The sequence below is a fragment of the Balaenoptera acutorostrata genome, chromosome X, assembly GCF_949987535.1.
Source record: "Balaenoptera acutorostrata chromosome X, mBalAcu1.1, whole genome shotgun sequence".
NCBI classification, from domain to species: domain Eukaryota; kingdom Metazoa; phylum Chordata; class Mammalia; order Artiodactyla; family Balaenopteridae; genus Balaenoptera; species Balaenoptera acutorostrata.
In genome coordinates, this window is record NC_080085.1 from 46629263 (window position 1) to 46653327 (window position 24065).

A 24065-nucleotide genomic window follows, 5' to 3' on the forward strand; every position below is an offset into this window, starting at 1 on the left:
CTGCAAGGCTTTTATCATAAATGGGTGTTGAATTTGTCGAAAGCTTTCTCTGCATCTATTGAGATGATTGTATGGTTTTTCTCCTTCAATTTGTTAATATGGTGTATCACGTTAATTCATTTGCGTATATTGAAGAATCCTTGCATTCCTGGTATAAACCCCCTTGATCATGGTGTATGATCCTTTTAATGTGCTGTTGGATTCTGTTTGCTAGTATTTTGTTGAGGATTTTTGCATCTATGTTCACCATTGATATTGGCCTGTAGTTTTCTTTCTTTGTGACATCTTTGTCTGGTTTTGGTATCAAGGTGATGGTGGCCTCATAGAACGAGTAGGGGAGTGTTCCTCCCTCTGTAATATTTTGGAAGAGTTTGAGAAGGATAGGTGTTAGCTCTTCTCCGAATGTTTGATGGAAATCACCTGTGAAGCCATCTGGTCCTGGGCTTTTGTTTGTTGGAAGATTTTTAATCACAGTTTCAATTTCAGTGCTTGTGATTGGTCTGTTCATACTTTCTATTTCTTCCTGGTTCAGTCTCGGCACGTTGTGCATTTCTAAGGATTTGTCCATTTCTTCCAGGTAGTCCATTTTATTGGCATATAGTTGCTTGTAGTAATCTCTCATGATCCTTTGTATTTCTGCAGTGTAAGTTGTTACTTCTCCTTTTTCATTTCTAATTCTATTGATTTGAGTCTTCTCCCGTTTTTTCTTGATGATTCTGGCTAATGGTTTATCAATATTGTTTATCTTCTCAAAGAACCAGCTTTTAGTTTTATTAACCTTTGCTATTGTTTCCATCATTTCTTTTTCATTTATTTCTGATCTGATCTTTATGATTTCTTTCCTTCTGCTAACTTTGGGGTTTTTTTCTTCTTCTTTCTCTAATTGCTTTAGGTGCAAGGTTAGGTTGTTTTTTCGAGATGTTTCCTGTTTCTTGCAGTAGGCTTGTATTGCTATAAACATCCCTCTTAGAACTGCTTTTGCTGCATCCCATAGGTTTTGGGTCGTCGTGTCTCCATTGTCATTTGTTTCTAAGTATTTTTTGATTTCCCCTTTGATTTCTTCAGTGATCACTTCGTTATTAAGTAGTGTATTGTTTAGCTTCCATGTGTTTGTATTTTTTACAGATCTTTTTATTGTAATTGATATCTAGTCTCATAGCGTTGTGGTCAGAAAAGATTCTTGATACATTTTCAATTTTCTTAAATTTACCAAGGCTTGATTTGTGACCCAAGATATGATCTATCCTGGAGAATATTCCATGAGCACTTGAGCAAAATGTGTATTCTGTTGTTTTTGGGTGGAATGTCCTATAAATATCAATTAAGTCCATCATGTTTAATGTATCATTTAAAGCTTTTGTTTCCTTATTTATTTTCATTTTGGATGATCTGACCATTAGTGAAAGTGGGGTGTTAAAGTCCCCTACTATTATTGTGTTACTGTTGATTTCCCCTTTTATGGCTGTTAGTATTTGCCTTATGTATTTATGTGCTCCTATGTTGGGTGCATAAATATTTACAATTGTTATATCTTCTTCTTGAATCGATCCCTTGATCATTATATAGTGTTCTTCTTTGTCTCATGTAATAGTCTTTATTTTAAATTCTATTTTGTCTGCTGTGAGAATTGCTACTCCAGCTTTTTTTTGATGTCCGTTTGCATGGAATATGTTTTTCCATCCCCTCACTTTCAGTCTGTATGTGTCTCTATGTCTGAAGTGGGTCTCTTGTAGACTGCATATATATGGGTCTTGTTTTTGTATCCATTCAACCAGTCTGTGTCTTTTGGTGGGAGCATTTAATCCATTTACATTTAAGGTAATTATTGATATGTATGTTTCTATTCACATTTTCTTAATTATTTTGGGTTTGTTATTGTAGGTGTTTTCCTTCTCTTGTGTTTCTTGCCTAGAGAATTTCCTTTAGCATTTGTTGTAAAGCTGGTTTGGTGGTGCTGAACTCTCTCATCTTTTGCTTGTCTGTAAAAGTTTTAATTTCTCAATCAAATCTGAATGAAATCCTTGCTGGTTAGAGTAATCTTGGTTGTAGGTTTTTCTCCTTCATCACTTTAAATATGTCCTGCCACTCCCTTCTGGCTTGCAGAGTTTCTGCTGAAAGATCAGCTGTTAACCTTATGGGGATTCCCTTGTGTATTATTTGTTGTTTTTCCCTTGCTGCTTTCAATATTTCTTCTTTGTAGTTAATTTTTGATAGTTTGATTAATATGTGTCTTGGCGTGTTTCTCCTTGGATTTATCCTGTATGGGACTCTCTGTGCTTCCAGGACTTGATTAACTATTTCCTTTCCCATATTAGGGAAGTTTTCAACTATAATCTCTTCAAATATTTTCTCAGTCCCTTTCTTTTTCTCTTCTTCTTCTGGGACCCCTATAATTCGAATGTTGGTGCATTTAATGTTGTCCCATAGGTCTCTTAGACTGTCCTCCGTTCTTTTCATTCTTTTTTCTCTATTATGCTCGGCAGTAGTTGTTTCCTCTTTTTTATCTTCCAGGTCACTTACCTGTTCTTCTGCCTCAGTTATTCTGCTATTGATCCCTTCTAGAGTATTTTTAATTTCATTTATTGTGTTTTTCTTCGTTGCTTGGTTCCCCTGTAGTTCTTCTAGGTCCTTGTTAAATGTTTTTTGCATTTTGTCTATTCTATTTCCAAGATTTTGCATCATCTTTACTATCATTATTCTTAATTCTTTTTCAGGTAGACTGCCTATTTCCTCTTCATTTGTTAGGTCTGGTGTGTTTTTACCTTGCTCCTTCATCTGCTGTGTGTTTTTCTGTCTTCTCATTTTGCTTATGTTACTGTGTTTGGGGTCTCCTTTTTGCAGGCTGTAGGTTCGTAGTTCCTGTTGTTTTTGGTATCCGTCCTCAGTGGCTAAGGTTGGTTCAGTGGGTTGTGTAGGCTTCCTTGTGGAGGGGACTAGTGCCTGTGTTCTGGTGGATGAGGCTGGATCTTGTCTTTCTGGTGAGCAAGTCGGCATCTGGTGGTGTGTTTTGGGGTGTCTGTGGCCTTATTATGATTTTAGGCAGCCTCTCTGCTAATGGATGGGGCTGTTTTCCTGTCTTGCTATTTGTTTGGCATAGGGTGTCCATCACTGTAGCTTGCTGGTCGTTGAGTGAAGCTGGGTCTTGGTGTTGAGATGGAGATCTCTGGGAGATTTTTCGCCATTTGGTATTACATGGAGCTGGTAAGTCTCTTGTGGACTAGTGTCCTGAAGTTGGCTCTCTGACCTCAGAGGCACAGCCCTGATGACTGGCTCGAGCACCAAGAGCCTTTCATCCACATGGCTCAGAATAAAAGGGAGGAAAATAGATAGAAAGAAAGAAAGAGGATTAAAAAAATAAAATAAAGTAAGATAAAATAAAATAAATTTATTAACATAAAAAATAATTAAGATAAAAAATTTTAAAAAGAAAAAAACCAAAAACAGACAGACAGAACCCTAAGGCAAATGGTGAAAGCAAAGCTATACAGACAAAATCTCACACAGAAGTATACACATACACACTCCCAGAAAGAGGAAAAGGGGAAACAATAATATATCTTGCTCCCAAAGTCCACCTCCTCAATTTGGGATGATTTGTTGTTTATTCATGTATTCCACAGATGCAGGTACATCAAGTTGTTTGAGGAGCTTTAATCTGCTGCTTCTGAGGCTGCTGGGAGAAATTTCCCTTTCTTTTGTTTGTTCGCACAGCTCCCAGGTTTCAGCTTTGGATTTGGACCCGCCTCTGCACGTAGGTCGCCTGAGGGATTCTGTTCTTCGCTCACACAGGACGGGGTTAAAGGAGCAGCTGCTTCGGTGGCTCTGGCTCACTCATGCGGGGGGGAGGGAAGGTTACAGTTGCGGGGCGAGCCTGTGGCGGCAGAGGCCAGCATGTCATTGCAGCAGCCTGAGGAGCGCCATGCGTTCTCCCGCAGAAGTTGTCCCTAGATCCCGGGACCCCGGCAGTGGTGGGCTGCACAGGCTCCCGGGAGGGGCAGTGTGGATAGTGACCTGTGCTTGCTCACAGGCTTCTTGGTGGCAGCAGCAGCAGCCTTAGTGTTTCATACCCGTCTCTGTTGTCCGCGCTGATAGCCATGGCTCGCCCCCATCTCTGGAGCTCGTTTGGGCGGCGCTCTGAATCCCCTCTCCTCGTGCACCAGGAAACAAAGAGGCACGAAAAAGTCTCTTGCCTGTTCGGCAGCTCCAGACCTTTTCCCGGACTCCCTCCCAGCTAGCTGTGGTGAGCTAACCCCTTCAGGCTGTGTTCACACCGCCAACCCCAGTCCTCTCCCTGGGATCCGACCTCCGAAGCCCTATCTTCAGCTCCCAGCCCCTGCCCGCCCCAGCGGGTGAGCAGACAATCCTCTCGGGCTGGTGAGTGCTGGTCAGCACTCACCAATGCAGGAGTGGGAATCTTTCTGCTTTCCCCTCCGCACCCCTGTTGCTGTGCTCTCCTCCGTGGCTCTGAAGCTTCCCCCCTCTGCCACCTGTAGTCTCCGCCCACGAAGGGGCTTCCTAGTGTGTGGAGCAACATACCATCTTAATTCCCTTGTTTGTTTTATTATATTTTGAATATACAATAATATCCAAAATTTTTCTCTTTCTCATATTTTGTGTTATAATTTTCCTACAAAATAATATTTATACATTGTATGCCCATCAACACACCTATGGACATCTCATTCTCTATATTTTACTTTTAAGCTTTTCTGGTTAACCTATTGTTCACTCCAACTCGTACCTATTGCCTCAGGCAGTCATAATGTTAAATAGTTGTTTCTGATTGTTTTTCACAAATGTCCCAGGGGAATTGGTTATTGACACTGAGGCAGCTCTTAATCAGGTCAGTAAAAGAGAGCCTTGTATATGGGTTCTTCCCATAAGCTGCCAGACAGGTCAAATAACAATTTTCCAAGAATGGGATTTTGAAAAAGGTCCAACCCTACTCTGCCCCCTCCAGTGACTGCCTTGTTGCTGGTTTTCCCTGTGATCACACACTGTTAGTTTTCAAGGCTACTGCAGAACTGGGAGTGGGCATGGGAATAGGGCAAGTTAAAATGCTACAAACCTTACTGAGATACAGAGGTTTTTAATAAATGCTCAGTGGAGTTCTACAAGGTTTTGGTTAATTTCCAGAGCTTTGAAAACATTGATTATGACCATTTTTGCCAGTATTCTCATTGCTTTTATGGATGAGAGGTATTCTGGTAGTCTTTGCTCCACCATTCTCACTGATGTCACAGCAGATTATTAATTTCAGATATTTTATGTAAGGTTTTTGTTGTTGTTGTTTCTTGGTTTTAATAATTTTGGTCGAATATGGTTAACACCTGCCTTGAATATTTTGCCAAGCTGCATTATTTTATTCTATGCTCCTTTGTGTAAGTCATTGGGACCTCAATTACACAATTCTCATGTCCTGAATGAGGCTATGAAATGTTTCTGAAGAATGTCTTTGACCTGCACACAGCTATTCTTTTGGCAAAGCTCAATTCCAAGATGAGGTTATCATATATTCAGTTACATACATGGCTTTGGATGCCAGGTTTTCATTAGAAGATATCAACCTACATACTACTCATTTGCATATTCAGTCATATTTCTGATATATATATATATATATATATATATATATATATATATATATATATATATATATAAAACAAGCCATCTATCATCTATCTGAATGTTCTAGAAGCACACTCTGGAACAAAATATCTGTAGTGTGATACTGCATCCACACACTAAAACCTGCTCTTTTTCTGCTATCTTGGAACCATTCTCCACTCCATTGCCCAAATCAGAAACACAGTAGTCACCTTTTACTTCCTCTTCTCCCACAACAAATCAATAACCAAATCTTGATTATGCCACATCACCTTGTTTATATCTTTAGAATCTGCCTACCTCTCTTCAGCCCAGTGCCTACTACCTTACTTCAGGCTCTACATCTTTCACTCAGAATATCACAAAAGCCTCCAAACTGTCTTCCTGCCACTAGTCTCTCCTCTCTTCCAGGAATATTCCATACTACTGTAGCATGATGTTTCTAAACACTAAAATCCTTAGCATGCCCTATACTGTCCCTCACAATTTTTCTGACCTCAGAGCTCTTGCCTTCTCTAAACAAAGGTGCTGTCCTAAACAGCGCCCCTAGCTGATTACATGCTGATTTCTATTTTGTTCAAATGCTACATTGGAGGCAAAAGAACCAACACATTTAGTGCATGTAGAATTCTAGAAATGACAGAGTACATGGAAACATTTTCTCCTCCTCCGACATACTTCTAAACTCCTCTCTAAGAAGAATGAACACTTATATGACTAGTCAAATTTCAAAATATATCAGATCATGGTTGTGGTAAGTTCTCTGTTCTCTTACTGATCAAGCTTATCTGTGTGGTCATCTGTCACATTGCAGCCAACAATCAGGTAAGTCCCTGAGATGTAGGTTTTGGTTTAGGTAGAGGAAAGAGGCCCCATAGGCCTCTGGACTTAACCATAAGCTCCAGCCTGACCTACCACAGTACTCTGAATAGAATTCTGGATAACAAGTATCTACTTTGCTTCTCACTACCATTGTTTCTTGTGTGTATCTTCCTCAGGAACTTTGTGGAGAGGAGAGCTATGGTCTAAGGTAGGAATTAGAGATTCCTTGGTCTTCTGAGCCCAACGTCATTAAATTCTACTGTTATTTCTAAAAATGTACATTCATAGAAAAAAAAATCAGCCTCGGGACTTTATTGTCTCAAATAAGCCTCATAGTTAACTTTATGTGCCGGCATCTGCTTTTGACACTTTCATTTTTATTGAAGTATAGTTGATTTACAATATTAGTTTCAGGTGTACAACATAGTGTTTCAATATTTTTATAGATTATACTCCATTTAGAGTTATTACAAAATAATGGTTATATTTCCCTGTACTGTACAATATATCCTTGTTCCTTATTTATTTTAAACATAGTAGTTTGTGTCTCCTAATCCCATACCCCTATCTCACCATTCTTCCCTTTCCCTCTCCCCACTGCTAACCAATAGTATGTTCTTTAGATCTGTGAGTCTGTTTGTTTTGTTAGATACATTTGTTTGTTTTATTTTTTAGATTCCACATATAAGTAATAACATAGAGAATCTTTCTTTTTCTGCCTTATTTCAGCAAGCATAATACACTCTAGATCCATCTGCATTTTTGCAATGGACAGAATTTCATTCTGTTTTATGGCTGAGTAATGTTTCATTATATATATATATATATATATGTATATATATATATATATTTATATATACACATATATATATATATACATATATATATATCATCTTCTTTATCCATTAGTCTGTTGATGGACACTTAGGTTGCTTCCATATCTTGGCTATTGTAAATACTGCTGCTATGAACATTGGAGTGCACGTATCTTTTCAAATTAGTGTTTTTGTTTTCTTCTGATATATACCCAGCAGTGGAATTGCTGGATCATATGGTAGTTCTATTTTTAGTTTTTGATGATAGCCATTCTGACCGGTGTGAGGTAATATTTCATTGTTGTTTTGATTTGCATTTCTCCAATAATTAGTGATGTTGAGCATCTTTTCATGTACCTGCATAGAGCAAGTGTTAATACATAAGCTGAATATTAATGAAGATAATTCAATAACCCTTAAAACAGACAGCAAGGAGCAACTTGCTGCAGAAAAAAAGTGCGTTTTATACCTAGGCATTCTCAGTCCTTTCTCAAAGAAACATTTTAAAACAGCAACAATGGTTTTAGAAAGATTCATTGTCCATGAGAAATAGGAGGCTAACAAGTACCTCAACAATAAACAATAATCTTGGGGACTGATTTCATATCAAATGGCTGACAAGATTTGGTCATATTTCTGTAATCCAGTACTAATTTTTCAATTGTAGTCATGAGATTAACTATAATATACAAATGGCTACTATAAATTTTTTTAAGATGATGATGAGTTATTTCCTTTCTCATTCTGGAAGTAATACAGAATTCAATTGCTTTCAGACCCTAAAATTGAGATTGAACAAGAAGCTTGTTCAACTACCTTTCTCAGAAATATGTGGAAAGGAGAATGTTAGCTACTTTTCCGAGATGGTTTATGGAGAGACTAAATGAACTCCACAATTAGTGTCAGCTTCATAGTTATAGGACAATCCTAGTTAGATACAGATGCCCACAACTTATAAGTTTTACCATGAGATACACACATAAACACACACATCCTTCACTCTCTCTTTCTCTCTGTTACTCTGTCCCTGTCTCTGTATCTCTCTGTCTCTGTCTTTCTCATCCTCTTTCTCTCTCTCTCGGGTTCATCTTAAAACACACATACACACATAGTATAACCATATGTAATTGCTGATATTTAACCATTTTTGACCTGAAAAATGACAATTTCGTATGGTTACACTGAATATAAGTATATATAAAATATTACATAATAAATAAGTATATATTACACAATATATATTTATATGTATGTGCATATATATTTTCCCCCAAAGAGTTAAGCAATACCAGCTTCCATGAACATCAAACCACCAAACTTTGCCCACAGATCATAATTCAGCAATTATCACTAGCTGCATTCTCCTTTTCACGCAACACACACACATTCATACACAACAACAGGGGAAATTCAAAAGCCTTCACTATCATTTCCACTTAGAACTATGTCAAAGGTAGTTTCCTTTTTCCCCCCCTCTGAGAAGCATATTATTATTGATAGCTAATAATATGGAAATTAAAATTAATAAGACTGGTGGGGCCACCCCCACACATGGCGCCGCGACCTGGGTCCCACCAGGCCCTCAGAGCCGTGGTCCAGCGAGGCCAGCCTCCAAGGGTTAAGTGGCAGCGAGTCTCCAAAGTGAGGGGACTCAGCGGTCCCCAGACTTTCGCGCAGGGACAGTAGGCATGGGTACGGGATTTGCAGTGCACCATGGACTACACACCTCTCCCTCTGGATGTCTGGGGGAAGTCACACAGCACTCCGTAGTAGAGGAAGACAAAAAAATTACGGGGCCACGCCACCGCCCGCCTTCCAGGTGTCCCGCCTGAGTGCTTTTGTAGCACCTGTTATCCAGAATGGAGTACCAGTGCAATGAGTCCTAATTGTCTACTTATTCTGGCTTCACATCCCTAAAACCCAGCAGGTCTTGTCTTGGTGCAGGAATGAAAATAAATGCCAGGAAATAAATAAAGCTTTCTTCTGGTTTTGATATTTATAATGGGTATGGGGAAGCTCAAAACAGATCCCTGCTCTCTTTCTCTCTCTTAGGGTAAATGCCACAGTGTGGATATAAATCAAAGACATTATGAGTCAGATTCCAAGAAATCTGAAGAAATCTCCCTGTGTGATGATGCTGAGCATAACAATACAACAGAGATACAAACAGTAGAGCAGGAGAGAGCTGAGGGAGTGGAAGATATGCCTGAAGTGGAAGCAGAAGAAGAGGCGTTCCCTCAAATTTGTGATATTGCTGAAGATGACAGAGCCGAAGCTCTCAGAGTCCAGAATCTGCTGCAAAGTGACTTTGCCATCAAACCTGAAATAATTTTGCTGAGATGCCATGCGGCAAACAGCATTTACAGAATTTAGATGATGCTGTAAAAGGGTCTGCCTGGTCAATCTCATTATTGACTGAAAACTTTTAAAGAGATACCTGGTGTAAGTAAGTCCCAGTTCTATATGTCCCTAATGAACTCCATTGACAGACAGCACAAACACAACTCTGTATTTGTTGTATATCTGTGTATCCCCATGTGGCCCCTGAACAACCCCCTGCCCTGAGAAAGGACTCTCTTTGCTCTGTGAACCATCAATGCCCTAGAGAAAGAAAGTTATGGCTTTCCTACACAAGTAGAAAGAAATTTTCAGGACTCTGTGTATAAGATACAACAAAGTATATGGAAAGAGACAAGAAATATGGTACAAAGGCAATTTATTGCCTGAGATGAAACACACAACACACAGCTGGCTCTTGTTTGTAAACAAATGATATCTCTTCACTTGAGAGAGCAAATTTCTAGGAAAAAAGTTTAAACAAAAGAAAACCTTACTCTACAGAAACCTATGGAGCACAAGAAAGATAAATTTCTCTAGGACAATCTATAGAATTATGATACTTTTTGATTTTTTGATAAAATTGAGATTGTCAGAGCTTCAAGGACTTTCCTCTTATAGTTTTCTTAGTTCATGAATATGACAGATGATATTTTAAATTCATATTCTTTGTACTGAACCTTGAATGAAAGATTATAGGATAGACATTTTTAAAATATGATAACACTTTCATTTTGTTCTCAAAGGACACACAGAAGAAAATGGCCCTGAGAGATCTGACCACCCTCCCTCTTGAGGAGCCTCTCCTATATATTGTAATAAAGCATCCCCGGTATTGTCACCCAGAAATATGGATAGTCAGAATAGAACATTTAGAATGGGGGTGCTGATAAATATGAAACCAAAAGTAGATGTGAAAATGGTAGGGCTTTTAAAAAGAATCCAATCAAATGTGTTTTCCCTTCTGCTTGAATTTGCATGTTTGGAAGCAATTCCTACCACTGATTAGGAGTGCATTTGATAGTGTTGTGGTTAGGGACTCCATGAGTGCTGTTGAGATGTCCCCTGGAGCCTGAAGATCTCCATGCCAGTCATCAACTGTAACTAGGGCTTTATTTGAAGAGCTTCTGAAAGGTGTATGTGTCCTGGGCCTTTAAAATCTCTAAGTATTAATTTAAATTCTCCTTTAAAATCAATAACCTCTCTTATGGCAGCCTTTAAAATTTCTTCTCACACAAAACGCTCTATCCAGGAAATATTTCTCAGCTAGGTGATCAGAGTAGAGTGACTGTGTGCATGTGTGTGTGTGTGTGTGTGTGTGTGTGTGTGTGTTTATTTTTAGATTTGGGATAGAAGTAGGAGATGTGTTTTATTGCCACCTCTTCTAGTGCCCCTCACTCATAGCAAGCCAGAGGGGCCTCAAATAGACTGACTCCTTTCCCTCACAGCCATTCTGCCCCAGCTGAGAATGACGGAGAACCATCATGTACAGAGCAGGGACAGGATGATATATTAAGCATGTCATGTTGTAATGAAAGCACCTGATGGGCGACCAGGAGACCTTGTTCTAGTCCAATTGCTGCCACTGAGGATTAATGTGACCATGGGCAAGCAATTTACTCTCCTTTACTGTGAAATAAAAAAAGATTGGATTGATGGATCTCTAAAGGCTTTGTCTTCTTCCAGAATGTGAACAACTAGGAACCAGAAAATGGAACAAGGAAAAAACAGAATTTTATAATGTGATATATACTAAAATAGATGCAGGAAGGTATATGCCTACAATGAAAGGATATTCTTATATGTTTACTGCATAATTGATTTCTAATGCTGTCCATTATACTTTTATAGTCACAGAAAAGAATTACAATACATGCTTACTCAGATTTTTTTTAATACATTTTTATAGGGACCCTTGAGCAAAGACATTCTGCCTGATTTTTTTTTCCTTATCCGCACTTCTCCATATCCCCTACTAACACTGGAGTCTGCTCACATCTTTCTGTAGTATACCTCTTCATAGTCATGAACCAACATGTTTCCTGAGGAACTTCTCCCATAATCCTGCAAGTAAGTCAAACCTCCTCCTCTACTACTACTTATCAAAGATGAGATTCTTCTCGTTGTATGGTGACTTAAAGTTCCTTTCTCTCGTAGTAGTTTACTACTCACTTTTCTTTTTCAATTCTAATGATAAGTATTCATTTTTTTTGCCATACTGCTTCCTATATCTCCAATTACATGTACAAATAAAACATTAACCACTCACCCTCACTGCCTGCCAAAGCTGGATGGTGTTTTTTAAATAAGTGTTTTTATTCTTTACTCTTGACTAAACTTGATTATTTCTAATGCTAATGAAGATTGTGGAAAAGTTTTTGTGAAAAGATTTATCAATCTATACTTCCCCATAGAGCACCAGGCACAATGTCTCATTCAATTTGGAGTTAAATATATGTTTATAATTTTAAGTGCTGAATAACTATATATGTTGAAATTAACAGTTGTAAGTAGGGATTATCAAAATAGCTAAACTGAAAATGAAAAGAGGTAAAGGTGTGGCCTTAGGGATGTGTGTGTGTGTGTGTGTGTGTGTGGTGTGACTGTGTGTGTATGCATGTACACATGTATAGATTCAGACTTACACATACACAGGAAATTGTGTGAAAATTTGCCACATGCTGGAGAGCATCCGTTTTGAGTACCTGTGGACCTTACTGCCCACCCTGCAGCTTCACAGAAGAATCGGACAAAATTCCCATTGCCACATGACCTACACCATAAGGTAAACTTATCAGTTAACCTAACGAGAGGTCCCCAAAATTATGATGCCTCAAAGGTGTCATTAAAAACCCAAGTTCTGGGGGAGCTTCAAGATGGCTGAAGAGTAAGATGCGGAGATCACCTTCCTCCCCACAAATACATCAGAAATACGTCTACATGTGGAAAAACTCCCACAGAACACACACTGAACGCTGGCAGAAGACTTCAGAGCTCCCAAAAGTCAATAAACTCTCCACGTACCTGGGGAGGGGAAAAGAAAAAAGAAAAAACAGAGACAAAAGAATAGAGATGGGACCCGCTCCAGTGGGAAGGAGCTGTGAAGGAGGAAAGGTTTCCACACACTAGGAAGCTCTTTTACGGGTGGAGACTGTGGGTGGCAGAGGGGGAAAGATTCAGGGCCATGGAGGACAGCGCAGCAACAGGGGTGCAGAGGGCAAAGCGGAGAGATTCGCGCACAGAGGATAGGTGCAGACCAGCACTCACCAGCCCGAGGCTGTCTCATCACCCGCCGGGACAGGTGGGGGCTGGGAGCTGAGGCTCGGGCTTCGAGGCCGGATCCTAGGGAGAGGACTGGGGTTGGCTGCGTGAACACAGCCTGAAAGGGCTAGTGCACCACAGCTGGCCCGGAGGGCGTCCGGGAAAAAGTCTGGAGCTGCCAAAGAGACAAGAGACTTTTTCTTGCCTCTTTGTTTCCTGGTGCGCGGGAGAGGGGATTAAGAGCGCCACTTAAAGGAGCTCCAGAGACTGGCGCGAGCCGTGGCTATCAGCGCAGAACCCAGAGACGGGCATGAAATGCTAAGGCTGCTGCTGCAGCCACCAAGAAGCCTGTGTGCAAGCACAGATCACTATCCACACCTCCCAGGGTATATGCCCAGTAGTGGGATTGCTGGGTCGTATGGTACTTCTATTTTTAGTTTTTTAAGGAACCTCCATACTGTTCTCCATAGTGGCTGTATCAACTTACATTCCCACCAACAGTGCAAGAGGGTTCCCTTTCCTCCACACCCTCTCCAGCATTTATTGTTTCTAGATTTTTTGATGATGGCCATTCTGACAGGTGTGAGATGATATCTCATTGTAGTTTTGATTTGCATTTCTCTAATGATTAATGACGTTGAGCATTCTTTCATGTGTTTGTTGGCAATCTGTATATCTTCTTTGGAGAAATGTCTGTTTAGGCCTTCTGCCCATTTTTGGATTGGGTTGTTTGTTATTTGATATTGAGCTTCATGAGCTGCTTGTAAATCTTGGAGATTAAACCTTTGTCAGTTGCTTCATTTGCAAATATTTTCTCCCATTCTGAGGGCTGTCTTTTCATATAGTTTATAGTGTCCTTTGCTGTGCAAAAGCTTTTAAGTTTCATTAGGTTCCATTTGTTTATTTTTGTTTTTATTTCCATTTCTCTAGGAGGTGGGTCAAAAAGGATCTTGCTGTTATTTATGTCACAGAGTGTTCTGCCTATTTTTTGCTCTAAGAGTTTGATAGTGTCTGGCCTTACGTTTAGGTCTTTAATCAATTTTGAGTTTATTTTTGTGTATGATGTTAGGGAGTGGTCTAATTTCATACTTTTACATGTACCTGCAGCTCTATTTACAATAGCCAGGACATGGAAGCAACCAAAGTGTCCATCATCGGACGAATGGATAAAGAAGATGTGGCACATATGTACAATGAAATATTACTCAGCCATAAAAAGAAACGAAATTGAGTTATTTGTAGTGAGGTGGATGGACCTAGAGTCTGTCATACAGAGTGAAGTAAGTCAGAAAGAGAAAAACAAATACAGTATGCTAACACATATATATGGATAAGGAAAAAAAAAAGGTCGTGGAGAACCTAGTGGCAAGACGGGAATAGAGACACAGACCTACTAGCGAATGGACTTGAGGATATGGGGAGGAGGAAGGGTAAGATGTGACAAAGTGAGAGAATGGCAGGGACATATATACACTACCAAACGTAAAATAGATAGCTAGTGGGAAGTAGCTGCATAGCACAGGGAGATCAGCTTGATGGTTTGTGACCACCTAGAGGGGTGGGATACGGAGGGTGGGAGGGAGGGAGATGCAAGAGGGAAGAGATATGGGACCATATGTATATGTATAACTGATTCACTTTGTTATAAAGCAGAAACTAGCACACCATTGTAAAGCAATTATACTCCAATAAAGATGTTAAAAAAAACAACAACAAGCCATAAGCTCAAAAAAAGAAGATGTGGCACATATATAAAATGGAATATTACTCAGCCATAAAAAGAAATGAAATTGAAATATTTGTAGTGAGGTGGATGGACCTAGAGTCTGTCATACAGAGTGAAGTAAGTCAGAAAGAGAAAAACAAATACCATATGCTAACATATATATATATGGAATCTAAGAAAAAAATAAAGGTCATGAGGAACCTATGTGTAAGACGGGAATAAAGACACCGACCTACTAGAGAATGGACTTGAGGATATGGGGAGGGGAAGGGTAAGCTGTGACAAAGTGAGAGAGTGGCATGGACATATATACACTACCAAACGTAAAATAGATAACTAGTGGGAAGTAGCTGCATAGCACAGGGAGATCAGCTCGATGATTTGTGACCACCTACAGGGGTGGGATATGGAGGGTGGGAGAGAGGGAGATGCAAAAGGGAAGAGACATGGGATCATATGTATATGTATAACTGATTGACTTTGTTATAAAGCAGAAACTAACACACCATTGTAAAACAGTTATACTCCAATAAATATGTTATTAAAAAAAAAAAACACCTCCCCTCCCGGGAGCCTATGAAGCCCGCCACTGCCAGGGTCCCGTGATCCAGGGACAACTTCCCCGGGAGAAGGCACGGTGCGCCTTAGGCTGGTGCAACGTCACGCTGGCCTCTGCCACTGCAGTCTCACCTCGCACTCCATACCCCTCCCTTCCCCCGGCATCAGTGAGCCAGAGACCCCGAATCAGCTGCTCCTTTAACCCTGTCCTGTCTGAGCTAAGAACAGATGCCCTCAGGCGACCTACACAGAGGCAGGTACAAATTCAAAGCTGAACCCCAGGAGCTGTGCGAACAAAGAAGAGAAAGGGAAATTTCTTCCAGCGGCCTGAGAAGCAGCATATTAAATATCAACAATCAACTTTCTGTACCCTGCATCTGTGGAATACCTGAATAGACAACGAATCTTCCCAAATTGAGGAGGTGGACCTTGGGAGCAACGATATATATATATACATATATATATATATATATATATATATATATATATATATATATATATTTTCCCTTTATCTCTTTTAGGGGGTGAGTATGTGTATGCTTCTGTATGTGATTTTGTCTGTATAGCTTTGCTTTTACCATTTCTGCTAGGGTTCTGTCTGTCTGTGTATTTGTTTTTGTTTTTTTTACTCTTCAAAAAATTTTTCTTAATAATTATTTTTTATTCTTTATATTAACTTTATTTTATTTTATTTTCTTCTTTCTTTCTTTCTTTCATTTTTTTCTCCCTTTCATTCTGAGCCGTGTGGATGACAGGCTGTTGGTGCTCCAGCCAGGCATCAGGGCTGTGTCTCTGACGTGAGAGAGCCAATTACAGGACACTGGTCCACAAGAGACCTCCCAGCTCCACATAATATCAAATGGTGAAAATCTCCCAGAGACCTCCATCTCAACGTCAAGACCCAGCTCCACTCAATGACCAGCAGGCTACAGTGCTTGACACCCTATGCCAAACAATTAGCAAAACAGGAACACAACACCATCCATTAGCAGACAGGCTGCCTGAAATCATAATAAGGCAACAGACACCCCAGAACACACAACCAGATTTGGACCTGCCCAAGGAAAGACAAGATCCAGCCTCATCCACCATAACACAGGTACTAGCCTCCTCCACCAAGAAGCCAACACACTACACTGAACCAAATTTAGCCACTGGGGACAGACAGCAAAAACAATGGGCAATATGAACCTGCAGCCTGCAAAAAGTAGACCCCAAACACAGTAAGTTAAGCAAAATGAGAATACAGAGAAACACACAGCAGATGAAGAAGCAAAGCAAGAACCCACCAGACTTAACAAATGAAGAAGAAATAGGCTGTCTACCTGAAAAAGAATTCAGAATAATGATAGAAAAGATGATCCAAAATCTTGGACATAGAATGGAGAAAATACAAGAAACCTTTAACAAGTGCGTAGAAAACTAAAGAGCAAACAAACAGTGGTGAACAACACAATAAATGAAATTTAAATTTCTCTAGAAAGGATCAATAGCAGAATAACTGAGGCAGAAGAACGGATAAATGACCTGGAAGATAAAATGTTGGAAATAACTACTGCAGAGCAGAACAATGAAAAAACAATGAAAAGAAGTGAGGACAGTCTCAGAGACCTCTGCGACAACATTAAATGCACCAACATTCGGATTATAGGGGTCCCAGAAGAAGAGAAAAAGAAAGTGACTGAGAAAATAGTTGAAGAGATTAAACTTGAAAACTTCCCTAACATGGGAAAGGAAATAGGTAATCAAGTCCAGGAAGCACAGAGAGTCCCATACAGGATAAATCCAAGGAGAAACACGCCAAGACACATATTAATCAAAGTATCAAAAATTACATACAAAGATAAAATATTAAAAGAAGCAAGGAAAAAATAACAAATGACACACGAGGGAATCCCAATAAGGTTAACTGCTGATCTTTCAGCAGAAACTCTGCAAGCCAGAAGGGAGTGGCAGGACATATTTAAAGTGATGAAGGAGACAAACCTACAACCAAGATTACGCTACCCAGCAGGGATCTCATTCAGATTTGATGGAGAACTTAAAATCTTTACAGACAAGCACAAGCTAAGAGAATTCAGCACCACCAAACCAGCTTTACAACAAACGCTAAAGGAACTTCTCTAGGCAGGAAACACAAGAGAAGGTAAAGACTTACCAAAAAAAACCCAATATAATTAAGAAAATGGTAATAGGAACATACATATAGATGATTAGCTTAAATGTAAATGGATTAAATGCTCCAACAAAAAGACATAGACTGGCTGAATGGATACAAAAACAAGACCCGTATATATGCTATCTACAAGAGACCCACCTCAGACCTAGGGACATATAAAGACTGAAAGTGAGGAAATAGAAAAAGGTATTCCATGCAAATTTAAATCAAAAGAAATCTGGAGTAGCAATCTCATATAAGACAAAATAGACTTTAAAAGAAAGACTCTTACAAGAGACAAACAAGGACACTACATAATGATCAAGGGATCAATCCAAGAAGAAGATATACCAATTGTAAATATTTCTGCACCCAACATAGGAGCACCTCAATACATAAGCAAATACTAACAGCCATAAAAGGAGAAATTGACAGTAACAGAATCATATTAGGGGACTTTAACACCCCACTTTCACCAATGCACAGATCATCCAAAATGAAAATAAATAAGGGGACACAAGCTTTAAATGATACATTGAACAAGATGGACTTAATTTAAATTTATAGGACATTCCATCCAAAAAGAACAAAATACACATTCTTCTCAAGTGCTTAGGGAACATTCTCCAGGATAGATCATATCTTGGGTCACAAATCAAGCCCTGGTAAATTTAAGAAAATTGAAATCATATCAAGTATTTTTTCCAACCACAACACTAGGAGACTAGATATCAATTACAGGAAAAAATCTGTAAAAATTACAAACTCATGGAGGCTAAGCAATACATTACTTAGTGACCAGAGATGAGTGAAGGAATCAAAAAGGAAATCAACAAATATCTAGAAACAAATGACAATGAAAACACAATGAACCAAAACCTATGGGATCCAGCAAAAGCAGTTCTAAGACGGAAGTTTATAGCAATACAATCCTACCTTAAGAAATAAGAAACATCTCGAATAAACAACCTAAACTTACACCTAAAGCACTTAGAGAAAGAAGAACAAAAAAACCCCAAAGTTAGCAGAAGGAAAGAAATCATAAAGATCAGATCACAAATAAGTGAAAAAGAAATGAAGGAAACTATAGCAAAGATCAATAAAACTAAAAACTGGTTCTTTGAGAAAATAAACAAAATTGATAAATCATTAGCCAGATTAATCAAGAAGAAAAGGGAGAAGACTCAAATCAATAGATTTAGAAATGAAAAAGGAGAAGTAACAACTGACACTGCAGAAATACAAAGGATCATGAGAAATTACTACAAGCACCTCTATGCCAATAAAATGGATAACCTGGAAGAAATGGACAAATTCTTAGAAATGCACAACTTTCCGAGACTAAACCATGAAGAAATAGAAAATATGAACAGAACAATCACAAGCACTGAAATTGAAACTGTGATTAAAAATCTTCCAACAAACAAAAGCCCAGGACCAGGTGGCTTCCCAGGCGAATTCTATCAACCATTTAGAGAAGAGCTAACACCTATCCTTCTCAAATTATTCCAAAATATAGCAGGGGGAGGAACACTCCCAAACTCATTCTGCCACCCTCACCCTGATACCAAAACCAGAATAGATGTCACAAAGAAAAAAAACTACAGGTCAATATCACTGATGAACATAGATGCAAAACTCGTCAACAAAATACCAGCAAACAAAATCCAAAAGCACATTAAATGGATCATACAACACTGTTAAGTGGGGTTTATCCCAGGAATGCAAGGATTCTTCAATATACGCAAATCAATCAATGTGATAAACCAGATTAACAAATTGAAGGAGAAAAAACCATATGATCATCTCAATAGATGCAGAAAAAGCTTTTGACAAAATTCGACACCCATTTATGATAAAAACCCTCCAGAAAGTAGGCATAGAGGGAACTTTCCTCAGCATAATAAAGGCCATATATAACAAACCCACAGCCAACAACATCCTCAATGGTGAAAAACTGAAACCATTTCCACTAAGATCAGGAAGAAGACAAGGTTGCCCTCTCTCACCACTATTATTCATCATAGATTTGGAAGTTTTAGCCACAGCAATCAGAGAAGAAAAAAATAAATAAAAGGAATCCAAATCGGAAAAGTAGAAGTAACGCTGTTACTGTTTGCAGATGACATGATACTATACATAGAGAATCCTAAAGATGCTACCAGAAAACTACTAGAGCTAATCAATGAATTTGGTAAAGTAGCAGGATACAAAATTAATACACAGAAATCTCTGGCATTCCTATACACTAATGATGAAAAATCTGAAAGTGAAATTAAGAAACCACTCCCATTTACATTGTAACAAAAAGAATAAAATGTCTAGGAATAAACCTACCTAAGGAGACAAAAGTCCTGTATGCAGAAAATTATAAGACACTGATGAAAGAAATTAAAGATGATACAAATAGATGGAGAGATATACCATGTTCTTGGATTGGAAGAATCAACATTGCAAAAATGACTCTACTATCCAAAGCAATCTACAGATTCAATGTAATCCCTTTCAAACTACCACTGGCATTTTTCACAGAACTAGAACAAAAAATTTCACAATGTGTATGGAAACACAAAAGACCCCGTATAGCCAAAGCACTCTTGAGAAAGAAAAACTGAGCTTGAGGAATCAGGATCCCTGACTTCAGACTATACTATAAAGCTACAGTAATCAAGACAGTATGGTACTGGAACAAAAACAGAAATATAGTTCAATGGAACAGGATAGAAAGCCCAGAGATAAACCCATGCACATATGGTCATCTTATCTTTGATACAGGAGGCAAGAATATACAGTGGAGAAAAGACAGCCTCTTCAGTAAGTGGTGCTGTGATAACTGGACAGCTACATGTGAAAGAATGGAATTAGAACACTCCCTAACACCATACACAACAATAAACTCAAAATAGATTAACGACCTAAATTTAAGGCCAGACACTATCAAACTTTTAGAGGAAAACATAGGCAGAACACTCTATGACATAAATCACAGCAAAATACTTTTTGATCCGCCTCCTACAGAAATGGAAATAAAAACCAAAATAAACATATGGGACGTAATGAAACTTAAAAGCTTTTGCACAGCAGAGGAAACCGTATACAAGACGAAAAGACAACCCTCTGAATGGGAGAAAATATTTGCAAATGAAGCAACTGAGAAAGGATTAATCTCCAAAATTTACAAGCAGCTCATGCAGCTCAATATCAAAAAAACAAACAACCCAATCCAAAAATGGGAAGAAGACTTAAATAGAAATTTCTCCATAGAATTTATACAGATTGGCAACAAACACATGAAAGAATGCTCAACATCATTAATCATTAGAGAAATGCAAATCAAAACTACAGTGATATATCATCTCACACCAGTCAGAGTGACCATCACCAAAAAATCTACAAACAATTAATGCTGGAGAGGGTGTGGAGAATAGGGAACACTCTTGCACTGTTGGTGGGAATGTACATTGATACAGCCACCTTGGAGAACAGTATGGAGGTTCCTTAAAAAATTAAAAATAGAACTACCATTCGAGCAAACAATCCCACTACTGTGCATATACCCTGAGAAAACCATAAATCAAAAAGAGTCATGTACCAAAATGTTCATTGCAGCTCTATCTATGATAGCCAGAACATGGAAGCAACCTAACTGCCCTTCAACAGATGAATGGATAATGAAGATGTAGCACATATATACAGTGGAATATTACTCAGCCATAAAAAGAAACGAAATTGAGTTATTTGTAGTGAGGTGGATGGACCTAGAGTCTGTCATACAGAGTGAAGTAAGTCAGAAGAGAAAAACAAATACTGTATGCTAACACATATATATGGAATCTAAAAAAAAGAAGAAAAAATGGTCATGAAGAACCTAGGGGCAAGACGGGAATAAAGACACAGACCTACTAGAGAATGGACTTGAGGATACGGGGAGCGGGAAGGGTAAGCTGGGATAAAGTGAGAGGGTGTCATGGACATATATACACTACCAAACGTAAAATAGGTAGCTAGTGGGAAGCAGCCGCATAGCACAGGGAGATTAGCTCAGTGATTTTTGACCATCTAGAGGGGCGGGATAGGGAGGGTGTGAGGGAGGGAGACGCAAGAGGGAAGAGATATGGGGACATATGTCTATGTGTATCTGATTCACTTTGTTATAAAACAGAAACTAACACACCATTGTAAGGCAATTATACTCCAATAAAGATGTTAAAAAAAAAGTTCTTATATACAATGGAATATTATGCCACTTTAAAAAGAAACAAAATTCGGATTCATGCCTACAACATAGATGAACCTTGAAAGCATTATTAAGTGAAAAGCATTGTTAAGTGAAAAAAGCCAGACATAAAAGCACAAATATTGTATGATTCCACTTATATGAAGTACCTAGAATAGGTAAATTCATAGAGACAGAAAGAAGAATAGAGATGACTATGGGCTGAGGGGAGGGAAGAATAGGGAGTCATGTTTAATGGGTACAGAGTTTCTGTTTGGGATGATGAAAAAGTTCTGGAAATAGATAGCAATGATGGTTGCACAACATTGTGAATGTAGTTAATACCACTGAATTGTATTGTTAAATGGTAAATTTTATGTATATTTTGCCACAGTAGTAAAAAACCCAAGTTCAAAAACATTAATAAAAATTAATAACACACTTTAAAATTACTTGGGAGTAGGGACAGCTATATTGGGGAAAGGGAGAAAACAAAAACAAAAATAGCACCCTTCTCTTTTAACCAAAATGAATGCCATTTTTTTCCTTCATTTCTCCACTAGCAAACATACAACACTCCTTCCTCACCACTGTAAAATGAGTAACTGCTTTCTCACTTTGCCTGGCAGAGCTGTCTTGTCTTTACCCCACAGCCATCCATAGCGTCAGTCTCAGGCCCACTGCATGTTCCTCCACTGCCCTTCTCCATTATCCTCTTTTCCCTCCTACCAGCTGTAGACATCCTCTTCTCTTACTGTCTGAAAGACTGACTATGCCCTTTGCCTTCGACAATGCAGAAAGAACCCTGTGAGGGCTGGTCAGGAGTTCCTGACAGGGCAAGCAAGGAGGTCCTGTTCTGGACTTGCTGTCATCGTGCTTGGAAGTCTACTACTTTTCTTAGGCCACCCTCCCAGCATACATAACCATTGCCTACAAGCTAGCCAGGCCCCAAGTTTAGCTCTCCAGAGTCTGCTTCTGTGGTATAGGAAAAAATTTAAGGCAAATGAAAACTCATCCTTATAGGCCCTGCTGCCATTTCCTTCAGGCCAGACCTTGGCTGAGGTAGGAGACAAGAAAGGGATTTCTAGACGCCTGAGATATTTTCCATAATAGAAGGGACCTCCCTAATGTTAGAATAAAATGTTAAAGATAGATACATAATGTCTCCTCCAATCTCTTGCACTGACCTCTCTGAGATAATAGATTTTTTAAAATGTTTCATTTTTTAAAAGTTTTTTTTTAAAAAAAATATACCCACATGATGTTTAACTTAAAGCATATATTTATATAGTAAATGAAAACAATAAACTTATAGAACAGTTAAAGTAATTAACATGGTAAAATGGACTTGACAGTATAAATACATGACACTTGGACAGGTCACTCTTCCTTTCTACATAGACTCAGGAACCATTATAGTTGTATGACCTTGGACAAATTAATTAACCCTTTTATGACTTAGTTTTCCCTTTAGTGAAAATTCATGGCTTAATTCATATAAAACACCTACAATAATGCTTGGAGATAGTGTTTAATAAATGTGAGTTATTATTGTTTCCAGTATTTTTTCATTTGGCATAGGGAATGAATGGCATGCTCTAATCAGCCTATTTAGCTAAGAATTGTTATGCATATCACCAAGAGTTATTACTTTTAAATCATAAATAAAGTGGAAGAAAAAATATAAACTAATAGAGGTTAATGACTCCAAATTACTATTGCAGCTTCTAGGTCTTCAAGAATGGGACTATCAATTTTGACTAATTCACTCAACAAATGTGCTAAATACTCTCTGTGCCAGATTCTGTATTATGTACTTATGTATATTACCTTATACTTATCTCACAATAATTCTGTGTGAAAGGTAATATTGGGCTCATGGTATTGTAAGGTTAAGTGATTTGCCCAAGGTCACACTGCTACAAACTGCTTAAGCTGAGATTTGAACCTAAGTTCCAAAACCCAGGTTCAATAGCATGCAAAAATTAGACTGACACTGCATGGATCTCTGGATACATCTGCTCTAAAAATACATTCATAATTAGAGCTCGTTGTTTTCTAGTTACTTACACACATCTATCTATCTATCTATCTATCTATCTATCTATCTATCTATCTTCATATTCTCTGGGAAAGAGACTGCTGTTTAAGAGAGTTTACAATACTAATTTTAAAGGAATAGAGACTAACAAATCAAAACTGCCCCCCCATTTCCAAGACACTTCTGTGGCTCTGATTTTGGTTCCTAGTTATCCCCTTTTCCCTTAAGCAATACCCTGTGGATTCTTTATTCACAATGTCACTTACATTAGTTTCCTTTCCACAACCACTGATGCTTCCCTTGTTTACCTCCTTGTTACCTATTTCAACAACTTCTTTACTATTTTCCCATCTGCTATTCTTCCTTTTATCCATTGCAGTCTGTATAACACGATGGCTTTCACATTGCCTGAATCCCACTGACCACTGACTTTTAGCAAATTACTACAACCAAGTCAGAAAGTGCTAGAGCTGGAAGAGACCTAACTATTGAGCAAGGAAGAGATTATGTCATTTTCTCACACA

General features: G+C 38.6%; 1 protein-coding gene and 1 pseudogene across 2 annotated transcripts in view; one reads left to right on the top strand and one right to left on the bottom strand.

Annotated features, from left to right (window-relative positions):
- Positions 1 to 24065, bottom strand: part of KLF8 (KLF transcription factor 8) — a 313859-nt gene that overhangs the window by 233446 nt on the left and 56348 nt on the right. The gene's annotated exons all lie outside the window — the stretch shown is intronic.
- On the top strand, positions 9243 to 9971 carry LOC102999699 (TIR domain-containing adapter molecule 2-like; annotated as a pseudogene).